This window comes from Perna viridis, chromosome 2, assembly GCF_037379345.1.
Source record: "Perna viridis isolate PV_CMFRI_1.1 ecotype Kerala chromosome 2, ASM3737934v1, whole genome shotgun sequence".
In the NCBI taxonomy this organism is placed as follows: Eukaryota; Metazoa; Mollusca; class Bivalvia; order Mytilida; family Mytilidae; genus Perna; species Perna viridis.
The window spans coordinates 23808440-23822395 of NC_142446.1; the positions used below are offsets into that span (position 1 = coordinate 23808440).

Sequence of the window (13956 nt, forward strand, 5' to 3'; positions counted from 1 at the left end):
CATCTTTTAATCTATAAAAATATCGCTAATTTCCAAATTTAGTAGAAATATGCCATAAAAGTAAAAAATGAGGACTTGAATCACTTTATTCCATTTAAGGTTGCTCCATTTAGTATAAAATATGATATACTGCTGTTTGAAAGCTTCTAGGATAATTGAAACTCACTTACTAAATATCTCTCCACTGAAACTGTGGTTATCAGGTCTCAGTCTTGTATTCTTTGCCTTATAGGCTTCTATAGTATACCTTAAATTGTCATGATTTTTTTTTTAAAAATAGACCGGGAGTTTCAACTTTTGACCATGTTTTTCAATTAAGAAAATGTCAAAAATAATTTTTAGGTCCATTTCAGATAAAAAGGCACAAACTTTGGAACACCAGGACTGGTCAAACTAAAAATAGACCTTTTCTACTTTCACTTTTATTTTGAGTTCATTAAATAAACACATTTTCTGAAGCATAATTTTTCATGAAAATAATGTTTTTCTTCAAAAACAAGTTTTTTGTGTCATAGCTTGATATTTACCCCGTATTTTTTATGAAAAATGACAGTCATTTGCGTACACCCGCTCAGGAATATGTAATACAAGACTGATACCAAAATGGATGCCGAAGTAGAGTTCAAGAAATTTTTAAAATTTTGTTAATAACTTACCAAGTGAATTGAACGAATTACTTAATGGTCCAGTCACTGAGGACGAAATAGATAAAAATAAAAATATTAGAAATAAAAAAAATGGCAAAGCCTGTGGAGTTGATGATATTCTTAATGAATATCTTAAAAAAACCTGTTTTGCAGCTAATGCCTGTATACTTAAAGATTTTTAATTTAGCACTCGATACAGATAGTGTACCAGAACTTTGGTCACAAGATATTATTGTACCTATTTATAAGAACAAAGGTGTGGTATCGGATCCAAATAATAATAGAGGAATTACACTAAATTCATGCTTAGGGAAAACCTCATCCATTTTGAATGAAAGACTTACGAAGTCTTCTGGTGAGATTGAGCTCTTATTTGAATCACAGACTGGATGTCGAAAGGGTTATTCTACTGTTGACAACATTTTTGTGTTACACTCCCTTTTAGCTATATATTTTTCAAAAGGTACAACTATTTTGCACATTTGTTGACTTTAAAAAAGAATTTGACACTGTTTTGAGAGATGGTCTGTGGCTAAAAGTTCAAAAATCCAATGCAACAGGGAAAATATTTTCAGTTATTTTCAATATGGAGCAGAATATTAAGTCTTGTATTAGGTATCAAGGTAAACACTCTGCATTGCTTAACTGTGGAGTTAGTGTAAGACAAGGAGAAAACTTGTCGCGTTTTTTTTTGTTCTCAATTTTATTGAATGATCTAGAAATCTTTTTGCAAGGCAATGAAGTACAAAATCTAGACTTGACAGAAAGTTTATGCTCAGAAATGTTTGATGTATATGTTAAAATATTTGTGATGCTTTATGCAGATGATAAAATTATAATGTCCGAAACAAAGGACGCTATGCAAAAAGCATTGGATGTGTTTGCTAATTACAGTAAAGAATGGAAAGTACAAGTTAATACTGAAAAGACAAAAGGTATTGTCTTCAGTAAAATAAAGTGTAAACTACATTTTCAATTCCAAATATATAATAAAACTATAGAAATAGTAGAGTCGTATACATATCTAGGCACGGTTTTCAATTACAACGGTAGTTTCACTATTGCAAGAAAGCGTTTAATAGATCAAGCCCACTAAGCTCTTTTTGCTCTCTATAGGAAACTAAGAAACATTCCACTGCCAATAGATTTACAGTTGAAGTTATTTGATGCTTTTGATAGCACCAATACTTTTATATTCCTCTGAGGTCTGGGGTTTTGAAAATAAGCAAAACATTAAAAAGTTGCATCTTCAATTTTGTAAAAATATCCTTTATCTGAGAAGCAGCACTCCAAATTTTATGCTTTATGGAGAGTTGGGTAGAATTCCACTTGAAATATTTGTTAAAGTAAGAATGGTTAGCTTTTGGGCAAGAAGAACAAAAACTGTCAAATATAATGCTTCGGCTTAAGTTAAAATTGCATGACAATAATCCAACCAAATTTAGGTGGAATAACCATCATGTTAAATCTATCTTGGATGATACGGGTTTTAGTTACTTATGGAACGAACACGTTAAAGTAAATATTAACAGGCTTAAGGTCGCAGTTAAACAGATATTATGTGATATCTTCGCAGATTTCCCCAGCAGAACGTATTCATTTGACAAAATTAGGATGTCCTAACGTAAAACTACCAATAGAAACTGGAAGGAGTTCTGGAGTCCCACGGAGTCAAAGAATATGTAATCTTTGTATAAAAGGGTGGAAGATGAATTTCACATATTCTTCCAGTGAAATAATCCAACGGTCTCGTAACATCCCAGATTACTACTCAAAGCAACAAAATATGAGTAAATTTGGTGGGTTATTGTCTATCTGTAATGTTCAATTATACAAAAGAGTGTGTGCTTTTTTACGAAAAGTTGCTAATATCATATGAAAGTGAATGTGTTAAAATATAAATGTGAATCTGTATAATTCACATATTTAATGCTATTGACTGTTCTGTGTATTGTGTCTGTGTATTTGTCTTATTTACATATATGTACATGTTTGTATTTGTTTTTTTGTTTTTTGCTTATTTTTTTTAGTTTTAGTTTTTTTTTTTGTTGTCCTCTTGTACACCTACTGTGTCTCAGGCTATCAATAAAATCTTGTCTTGTTAAATCTTGTCTTAAATGGTCATGATGACTGATGATATAGCCACACAGAGAGGGAGAGAATCGGACTGTTTTACTCATTATCGCGTAAAAGGAAATCTAAGAAATGTCTCTCCTTGTTCAATATCAAATTCATTTGTTTATTTATCACTTATGGATTAGCCTCTGTCCCGCTGATACTTCTTTTAAGCATAGTCCTTTTTGATCATGAGCTAAATCGGGAAATAAATTCAGAAGCCAGGCTCGTAGCCGAGGCCAAATTGAAGTGTAGGCAAAATTACGGCAGGGGGTCTGGGGGGCGAAGCCCCCAGAAGCTCAGCGGAGATGGCGTTTTAGAGCATCATTTATGCCTCTCCTGGATGTATTTTATCTATAAAAAAAAGGGGGCAAAATTAAGTGCAGGCACAAGCTTTTTTGCCTAACGGTAGCTACGCACCTGAAAGCAAGTACCGAGATAAAGAGGAAAAATATATCAAGTTATACTCAGTCTCTTCCAGACTCCCCAATAAAAACTGACATTTTCTACTACATGATTGCTTGCATTTTATTGATAATTGCTGGCGTTGAACCTAATCCTGGGCCCTCGTCTACATCCAGTTGTAGCACAGAAGCATTAAGTACAAGTTCCACTGCTTCCTCTAGCTTAAACCTTTAAGGGTGCACTATACAGTTACATTAAGGCGCACTGTTTCGCACACCAAAAATACCCCGGTCAAATTTTGTAAAACTTTAAATTAAAAGTTGAAATTTGGTGGATATATTGATTAAATGTAGATAAGCATTTATACATAGACAGATGTAATATATGTTATGGTAAACAGGTGTAATTTAAATGAAAAATGGTATCCGGAATGTTTCAGTCCCCTGCCGTATTAGGTTCTCTCTTCAGCATCAGATGGCTGATTTCCAAATACCTTATTTCGCACGAACTTTTGGGACTAAAATTGTGAGAGAATGAATCGAAAAGGGTCTTATTATTTTTACCTTTTTTTCCACCTACTCCATGCATGCTTTCATCCTGTGGTAGTGTCTAAGTGCCTGCTATTTTATAAAACAGTATTTGGCTGTTAGTTTTGGAAAGGCACCCCTGATTTGTACTAAAACTCAGTAATATTTTTTTCAGTTTGTTACCATGGCTACTGGATTTTTAAGAATAATCACTAAATTACTTATAAATGACTTGAACCTCCACACACCAAGGATTTAGAAAATATGCACTTTTTATGACAAAACACTATAAATTTCTGTGTGGACTGCCTCAAAACAGCTTTATTTCAACAAAATGAGACCAAATTTTTAGAAATGATCTAACTGTATTGTACTACCTAAGTTATTCGCAAATCCTGAAGAATTCTGTATTTTTCTTCACTTGAACGTGCAAAGCATTAAACCAAAACTTGAGCAAATATCAATTGAATATCCTCTCATTTACGGAAAGCTGATTAAAACAGACTGTACCTGATAATGAAATATCGATAACAGGATACCAACTATTCCGCAAAGATAGACTAGTTCGTTATGGTTGGGGTGTTGTTGTGTATGTAAGATCAAACATCGACTGTATCTGGCGTCCCGACCTTTGCATTGGTCAATTAGAATGCTTACGGTTAGAAAAAAGACTTAAAAATAAAATCGTTTTATACAGTACATTTTATGTTCCACTAAATAGTAACGATAATATATGGAAAGAAGTCTCCGAGTCTTTAGAATTAGCCCTGAATACTGATAAAGACATTATTGTAACAGGTAATTTTATTTATTAATCAACTATCTAATTCTCCTAACAATAAAATTAAAGATCTTCAAATGTTTAGCCTTCAACAGTTAATCAGTAAACCTACCCATTTTACTGAACACTCATCATCCCTTATTGACCTTATCATGCTAAACAATCCAGTCAACCTGTTGATCAATGATGTAGGTCCGCATCTCTTAGATCAATTCGCTTCCATTTACCCATTCTTGGAATATTAAATCTCCCAAAATCTAACCCTCAAAAACCCGTTAAAAGAAAAATCTATCTATACGAACAAGCAGATTATAACCTACTGATAGATCGTTTCGCTAGAGTAGACTGGGACTCCCTATTTGTAAATGAACAAATAGATTCGTCTACTTCAAATATTACGGATAAAACTATTCCTGTCTGTGACGAGGTTATACCAAACCGTATCATTAGTATAAACAAGAAAGACCCACCTTGGATTAACTCTCCCTTCAAAAATTAATTAGGAAGAAAAACCACTGTCATAACAAGGCAAAAAAGCATGATAGTCCGGATAGTTGGGAAAAATTCAGAAAAATGAGAAACAAATGTAACCTAGCCGTTAAAAATGCGATATTATAGCAACATATCGAACAAAATAATAACGAAGACACGAACAAGGGTAAAAGTGTATACCTATCCTTTCGAAAGGGGGGTTAAAAATTACTTTCCCTATTTTAATATTACACAATCTTTTTTTATAATTTGAAAAGTGAACAGAGCAAATTATGAAGGCCTTCATTGACTCGGTACTTTGGTACTTTGATTACACTATTGTTTTCGGTGTTTTTACCGTTCACATACTTATAGAACTTATAAAAGTCATTCATTTATGTTGATTCTCAAATGTATTTGCTTCTAACCTTCCTTTATTTCAGTGAAAGAGAAATCGCATTTTACATTCTTTCCCCCTACCTAGAGTTACCAGTCCCAAATATTTTTACATGCCTTATTTGGTCCTTTAATTTAGTAATAAAACATTATTTGTTATTCCATTTACTTTCTCTGTGTAAATTCGAGCAGTTTTATTAAAAGCAAAGCAAGCTTACGCTGCAAGTGCATCCAGTCCATGCCCCCAATTTTGAAATATAGAAAATATCTTGATACTCCGGTGGCAGGTACACCGCTACCTCCATCTAATACGAATGAATAGTTTTCCAAAAAAAAAAAGTATTCGGTGTATTCCTGATCGTCCCACATTGTGAAAATTACTGGTAGAACAGGTAAGATTTTTTGGGGACAATTAGGAATAAGTATGTGGGACAATCAGGAATTTCAAATGACAGACAATTAGAAATAGTCCGAATTTCCTCTGACCCTGCAACCCTCCTCTTTTTTATTTGGACAACCCAAAATAAAAAAGAGGAGGGTTGCAGGGTCAGAGGAAAATCGGACTAAATTAAGAATAGCCTTGATTGTAACTTGGCTGCGTAAATAAAGATTCAGATCAATCAGATATTTTATTCTTGATAAGGCCAAATAAAATAATTAGTAGATATTAATTTCATCCCGCCCTTTAAAAAATGACAAAAATATTTTAAAAAAATTAGTTTAAACATATTTATTAAGTAATTTGCATATTTCAACCTCAAGCCAAAATAATAGAATGAAACAAACAATAACAAATTAATAACGGGATTCAGAAACAAAGCTTAAAGTCTTATATCAATCCGTCTCCTGAAATCATGATTAATAATTGTATCATTGATAAATAGCATAGCTCAAAGAAGTAGTGCTTTAGTGTTTATAACGTGCATTTGGTGAGTTTGGTGCAAAGTGAAGAGGTTGATATTTAATGCTCTTTGTATTTACTCAGGTCATAAGGAATTTCAAAATTCAGAAGAAGTAAATGTGCAATTTAGCTGGTTAATTTGAAGCGTTTGCTCTGTATCAAACAGTGCTGAACCTAGGTAAACATTTCAACGTTATACTCATCATACATCTCATCTGATCCAATTAGGAGAAGATTTGAAGTCAGTTGATCAGGAAGTTGAAGTGCTGAGATATGTTGTCTCCTAAGCGATTGATATAATGGACAAAAGAGTAAGAAGTGACTAGTAGATTCTATTTCGCCGCATTGGCATAATGGTGTTGGAATAATGTTTTTGTCGAGTAGATCTTTATTTACCTCGCTACACTGATGACGAAGTCTAGCATGTAGGATTTGACCTTTGCGTGATCCGCAATAGTAATATATTGGTTTTTGACTACCTCATTTTCGAGATGAGTTTTGAAGATTTTTACTGATCATTGATGGCGAGGTCTTAATATCATTTGGTAATGTGTTCCATAATCGAATAGTGGAAGGTAGAAAATAATTATAATATTGGTATGTTCTACAATAAACTGATTGGATTAGGTCAGAATTACGAGTTGGGTTGTTATGGATTTGGCTCATGACTTTTAATGCGGAAAAAAACTGAGATTACGTTATCTTATTCTCAAATATCGAAATACCGATGTTTAAATTTTCTTTAAATGAAGTTGAAATTTCTATCAAAAATCACTATAAACATTTAGGCATTACATTTACTAATGATGCAAAATGGTCCGTGCATATTGACAATATAATCGCTAGCTCAAAAAAGCATCTTAATGTATTACGAAAATTAAAATTTCAACTGAATCGTAACATTTTAGAAAAAAAACTAGATTTATCTTATATTCGACCATTATTAGAATATGCCCCTGAAGTATGGGACAACTGTAATGCTTCACTCACTGGAAAATTATAGCAAATCCAAGGAGGCGGCAAGAATTGTAACTGGGTTACGGTGTTTACAAAAATTGAAAACATATATAAAGAAATAAAATGGGAGACACTAAAAGAACGTCGAAAACGTAGAAAATTACAACTGCTCTATAATACCGAACAAAAGCATGCCCCAGAATATTTGTGTAATCTTGTTCCACCTATAGTGGCGTTAAAAAAACGGTATCGAAAACTTGAAGTAGCGTTCAAGAACTGTTTCGGAAGTTTGAATTGCTTGCCAAGTGAAATTTTCTTGAAAGAAATGTAGAAACTTAGAAGTAAAATTTTACTGCGTCGTGTTTAAACTCAAGCGGCGTAATAGTTTAGTCGAAGGATTTCCATAATTTTTCTTGTATAGGCTTTTTTTATCACTGTCTTTTTCAATCCTTTTAGGCACTTCTTAACTGTTTTTTTTTTCATATTTGAATTCTGTAGCTTTCCATATTTTCATAATCAGAAATCAACACGCGAACCTGAAGAAATTGGAGATAACTGAGCTTCCGGTCTTGAACGAATTCCAAACAAATACATTTTTTTATTTTCTCGCACTATTTCAAAAGAGAACATTGTTTCATTCAGCTGTTCCAAGGTATGATTTTTTTTTCCAAATCACAAGTCGGTTAACACGTTTCTGATTTTTTGTTTAATTTGTGCATGAATTAGTCTAAGCTGCGTTATTAGTACAGTGTTTTCCGTATATATAAGTATACTGAGCATTACCTTTCGACAAAATTTTATGTGCTCAAATCACCCCAAATTTACTTCAGACTGCGGACAAACTTGAAACGTAATCTTTAACTATGTATTTTTATTTGTTTGGTTTATGGAATTGTTAAATTTGCTCAGTAAGTACACACGTTTTTGACTGTTTGATACTTTGGGGACATCACTTTTTTGTTTTGGTGTATTTATGGGAACCTTAAGGGAATAAGATGAGTGTAATGACCATGGCCCTTGCACTGCTTTTCTGCACTCACTATTTAATTTCTTCATGCTTTATTTACTAAATATCAGACATCCTTTTCATGCAATTAATTTGCCAGCCCTCATTTTCATGTAAAGCTTTTTGATATACTTGAAACACTTCCCGTTTTAATATGCAATTAATGAAATTTTGTGTACATCATGTGTAGTTGTCATTTATGTAAATAGACAATAGACAATTTTATTGGCTCAAACACAATAACAATAATCGGTTAAGGCCCATACATGTATATCATATGCAATAACATTGTAATAATACAATAGTAGGAGTACATATAACGATTTCCAAATATAGCTTGTTTCGGTAAAGTATTTTGACAGTAGGACTGTGTATCATTCTTGGAGATTACATGTACCAGGGTAGAAACTCAAATTCTAGCCAGTCCTGAATACAATTTTTCAATATATTTACTATATGGCTATATAGATTTTTGCTTAAATTAGCCAGCCCTGCCAAAAAAAAAAAAAGAATTCTAGTCATAATGGCATTTGTTTAAAATCGTATTTGGTCAAAATGTCACCTGTGAAGTTAAAATGGCACTTGGTCAAAATGGCACCTGTGAAGTTAAAATGGCACTTGGTCAAAATGGCACCTGTATAGTTAAAATGGCACTCATCATAAATATATGTTTAATCATTTAATAATATAAAAATAAATCCTCTGATATATTTAGTACTCTTCCTGGTATTTTTTGGAGGTTATTGATTTTGGATAGATATAAAATTAAAGTCTTTTTGCAAGACATATCAGGCATTATTTGTGCAAAAATGTTTTATAATTTCACTTGAATAAATTTCATTTTGTCCTTTCATTTACAATATTTTGTTCACATACTTTGTGAAATTAAATGAAATACCAAAAAAGAAATAAGGTGTGAAATTTGTCACAAATAAAAACTAGATTAAAATACAGAAGTAAATATCACATTTATTTCTTGGTAAATAATCTTATAAAACTTATAAATTTTACAAAAGTAATGTGGATACCAGGACATATCAAGATGGTAATTGAAATAGTGAAATAATCTAATTATTATAATAATACCTGTATCACCCATTAAATAAACAAAGCTATAAATCATAGGTAATTAGCAAAGCCAAAAACCATAATCCAATTCGCAAACTAATTTACTTCATGATTCATGAATTTGCAATTAAAACTTGAATAATATTTCCTTTTCTTAATGAAATATATATTAAAATTCATCATAAATTTACCATATAATCATATTACAGCAGGGACATCAATAAGTAAAAAAAATATTTTACAAAAAATACAGTAATAACCAAGTGCCATTTTAATTATATACATAGGTGCCATTTTGACCAAGTGCCATTTTAACTAGCACCCCCAAAAAATAGCCAGTCTCTGGCTGGCGGGCAGGCTACTATTTCTTACTCTGCGTGTACGTCGGTCCTTTTCTTTTTTATTTTAGCCAAATATTGTACAATGTAAATACATGTACATGTAAGAACATATGCATGTTGACAAACAGCTGTCCCTATGTTGGCAGCCAGGGTTATATAGAATACTGAAGGAAATTGGTGACAGACCTGGGGTCAGTTAAATGGAAAAGTAAATAAGTACAACCCAATTACTTGCCGAATTCTTCAATAGAATTACAATTAAACATAATTTGTAAAGCAATTAACTAAATAACAATTACTTTGATATTGTAATTAATTACTTTTCAATTACTTTTGCCATATAATAAATAAGTAAAAAAATGAAATCGAACATTACGAATGTACCATGGAGGTACACAATAAATTCGGCCCTAAGATAAGTGGTATTTACTATTAATTATGAGACTCTGAATTAGAGAAATATTGATAGATCTTTCTATTCAAAGATGAGGGACACTCCGCCCAACTTTTAATACCGAAAATTGCGATTTAATGGAAAAAAAATAACAAAATAAACTTTTGTGTAATCACATAAAGCTTGGTAAAGCCTAGAGATTTTCAAATAGACCATGTTTACCTGAAGCCTGTGTATTCAAGTGAACATTTTTCATGCCTAACGAAAGTAGCGATCAATTAATTTTAGGCTATACACGAGTGGGCAAAATGGAAAGTAATACACCAACTGTTTTGAGTCAAAGCTGCGAGGTACTTTACGGTAATCAAAGTCAAGAGATTACTATGGCATTATGGTATCAACTTTTATTAAATGTAGATGGTAGACTCTCGGCGATAGAAAAAAGAGAACGAATCACTAACGAGTTTGGTATCCAGATTAGACGGCATGAAACTTAAAGTTGACAAAGTAGAAGCATCAGTAAACACTTTGACAGAAAAAAGCAAGAAACGAGGCCAACATATTGAAACTAAAATGGAATAATGAAACTATTGACAGAGATTTATCACAACTTAAGAAAAACTATGATGACACAACAAGTAACTTACAAGGCCTAAGTAACTTTATAGATGGATTTAATGAAAAACACAATCAGAATGTAATGTAAAACAGATGAAATCCAAAATGAGCAAAGTTGTAAATGACTTTGAAGACAAGACCATCGAAATTAGACTAGAAATTAAAGCAGCAATAAACCATGTAAGGATGGAAAACAAAGAACTTAAAAGAAACTGTACTGGATCTTCAGGGCAGATCTATGAAATATAATCTGATATTTACTGGCTTAACTGGAACAGAAGGTGAGACACTGAACAACTCCTTCGATTATTTATTAAAAGAGAGCTAAGAATCAATGACTTCCTCGAACTCGGTAATGTCCACAGATATGGAAGTGGCGCTTACCCAGGAAAGAAAGGGAGGCCAAGGCATATAATAGCAAGGTTCATGTACCACAGAGATCTCGCTAACATTCTCTCGAGTACATACAGATTAAAGGGGAAACCTGATGGAGTCAACCAGCAATTTCCTGAAGCTGTAGAACAAGCCAGGAGAAGTCTATATCCTATCATGAAAGAATAAAAAACTCAAGGATGTCAAGTAAAACTTGTCCGAGACATTTTGTACGTGGATGGTCTCATTTATAATGCTGATGATGAAACCCCTGTAAAATCACCGGTTGCACAGATGAACAATCAATCTTATGCTACAGCTGCAACCCCAGACGAACAACAGAAGAGCAAACAACACCACACTCAATCCGGCACTACAAGGAAAACTTAAGACACCCGAGGAAATGTCACATCTGATTGTGAAAACTGTAATAATAAAGATTCATGTTCCTGTGATATTAACCTTAAATTGTTATCTTTAAACTGTTGTGGTGTTTTATGAACAATGAAATACCCTGAATTTATTACTTTAGTAAATAATCATGACTTTAATTTGTCTCTTTGAATGTAAAACTGACATTCTTTATGTTATTGATATACCAGGTTATACTTTTAAGATGAAAAATAGAAAGTCCAACTCAAGAATAAAATCAGGTGCATAGCTTTTGGTTACAAATCACGTTATGAAAAATTTATTCAATCCATAGAATCAAATAGTACACTTGTTTCATGGTTTAAAATTTCTTCAGACTTATGTAAAACTTCAGAAGATATTGTCATAGGAAATATTTATATCCACCCTGAAAATTCAGTTTTCAAAGTAACTGATGCCATAAATGAGCTAGAGAGTGAACTGCTTAGACTGTATGTCAATCATAAAAATATTTTATTAAAGGTGATTTCAACAGTCCAACAGCCACTGATTCAGATTTTTGGGAAACTTTAGATAACAATCACTGTCTGGCAACAAACTTCATGAATTATGCTGAAACCCTTGATCAGTATGAAATGTCAAACAAACGTAATGACGAAGATAAAACGAGGAATTCAGTCGTTAGAACTTTGTAGAAATCATAATTTATTTATACTAAATGGTAGAGTTAGCGGTGATACAAAAGGTCTGTTTACTTGTAGACAATCAAGTGTTGTCGATTATTGTATGTGTTCACATGATTTATTATGTCATATAATTAGTCTTACTGTTTTAGAGTTTTCTTCACTTTATACTGATGTTCACTCACCATTATCATTATACTTGAATTTTAATCTTAAAACAGCTATTTTGAAGTTATATCCGATAACGACAACTCTGAAAAGATTAAGAAATGGTCCCCCAAAAAAGTAGAGGAGTTTAGAGATTGTATTGACATGAATAAGATTAGAGATGTAGGGTATGAACTAAATCATGTTCAAATAGATAACTTAACCAAAGATTAAGTTAAACATTTATTGGAAAATGTAAATTTGATTTTGATTGATTCTGCTAAAACTTTTGGAAAACGGAATAAAAATAAAAATCAGTAGTCAGTTTGTAAAGACAATAAGCCATGGTTTAACGGCTGTTGTTGGCAAAAGAGAAAACGTTTCGTATTGCCAAACGACGATATGAAGATCATAATAACGTTGAAATAAAAATTGGATGAAAGTCTCAGAGAAAAACTATAAACGTGAGATGAATAAAGCGATCACTGAGCACAGACACAATCTCAGAAAGAAATTAATTGATTTAAAGAGTACAAATACCAAGGAATTTTGGAATTTACTCGGAGAAAAACATTCAAAAGTTAAACCAGAATTACCAATTGATATCTTTCATGACTTTTTTAAAGATTTGAATTCTGGATTTGGTAATGAAGACAACTTTATAGATATGACATTGCCAGAAAACCATGAGCTGAATGAAAATATTAATGGTGAGATAACTGAAAATGAAATTTTAAAATGTGTCAAGCAACTCCAAAATGGTAAAGCTTCTGGTGATGATCTTATTGTTAACGAATATATCAAAAGTACGTCATACCTTGATGCCTGTGTATCTGAAATTACCTAATATAATATTTGGTACTGGAAAAATACTGGAAGCATGGCTGACGGGAAATATAATTCCTTTTTACAAAAATAAGGGGGCTAAACATGATCCAAAAAATTGTAGAACAATGACAATTCTTAGCTGTATGGGTGAATTGTTTACATCTATACTTAACTCAAGACTGAATGATTTCTTGGAAAACTTTTTATTATTAAATGAAAATCAATCAGGCTTTCGAAGGGGGTATTCTGCAACTGACAGTATATTTACGTTACATCTATTATTTGAATTATTATGATTTAAAAAGAAAAAGTTATATTGTGCCGTCATTGATTTTGCAATGGCTTTCGACACTGTTTGGCAATCAGGATTATGGACAAAACTTCTGAAAACGTCTATAAATGGTAAAATGTTTGAAGTCATTGTTAACATGTATAATAATATCAAATCTCGTATTTTTAATGGAATGGAATATTCTGATTTTTTCCCATGTAATGTAGGGGTGAGGCAAGGTGAAAATCTGTAACCCGCATTATTTTCACTGTATGTAAATGACTTGGAAGATTATTTTGAAAGTAAAAATATAATAGGTCTTAGAAGTATTTCTGATGACATTGAATCAAAACTCAACCTCTTTTACATTTATTTGTCATATTATATGCTGACGACACTGTTTCATTATCAGAGTCAAGTCGTTATTTACAAACACAGCTTGATGCCTTATACACAAGTATGGAAACTGAAAGTCAGTGTTGACAAGAGTAGTAAAATAGTTATTGTTTCAAAAGGTAGACTGCCACTTAACATGATATTCAAATACAATGATATTCCTTTTGACTTTGTCGATGAATTAACTTACCTTGGTTTATTACTTTCTAGATATTGTAGTTTTTCAAAAGCAAAGAAAGCGAACACAGATAAGGCATAAT

General features: G+C 32.2%; 1 protein-coding gene across 1 annotated transcript in view; it reads left to right on the forward strand.

Annotated features, from left to right (window-relative positions):
* Positions 1–7735: 7735 nt before the first annotated feature.
* Positions 7736–13956, forward strand: part of LOC148624158 (inactive serine/threonine-protein kinase ULK4-like) — a 38309-nt gene continuing 32088 nt past the window's right edge. Inside the window, exon 1 of the mRNA XM_088566706.1 lies at positions 7736–7852. The gene's annotated coding sequence lies outside the window, so the exon portion shown is untranslated. The remainder of the gene's footprint in view (positions 7853–13956) is intronic.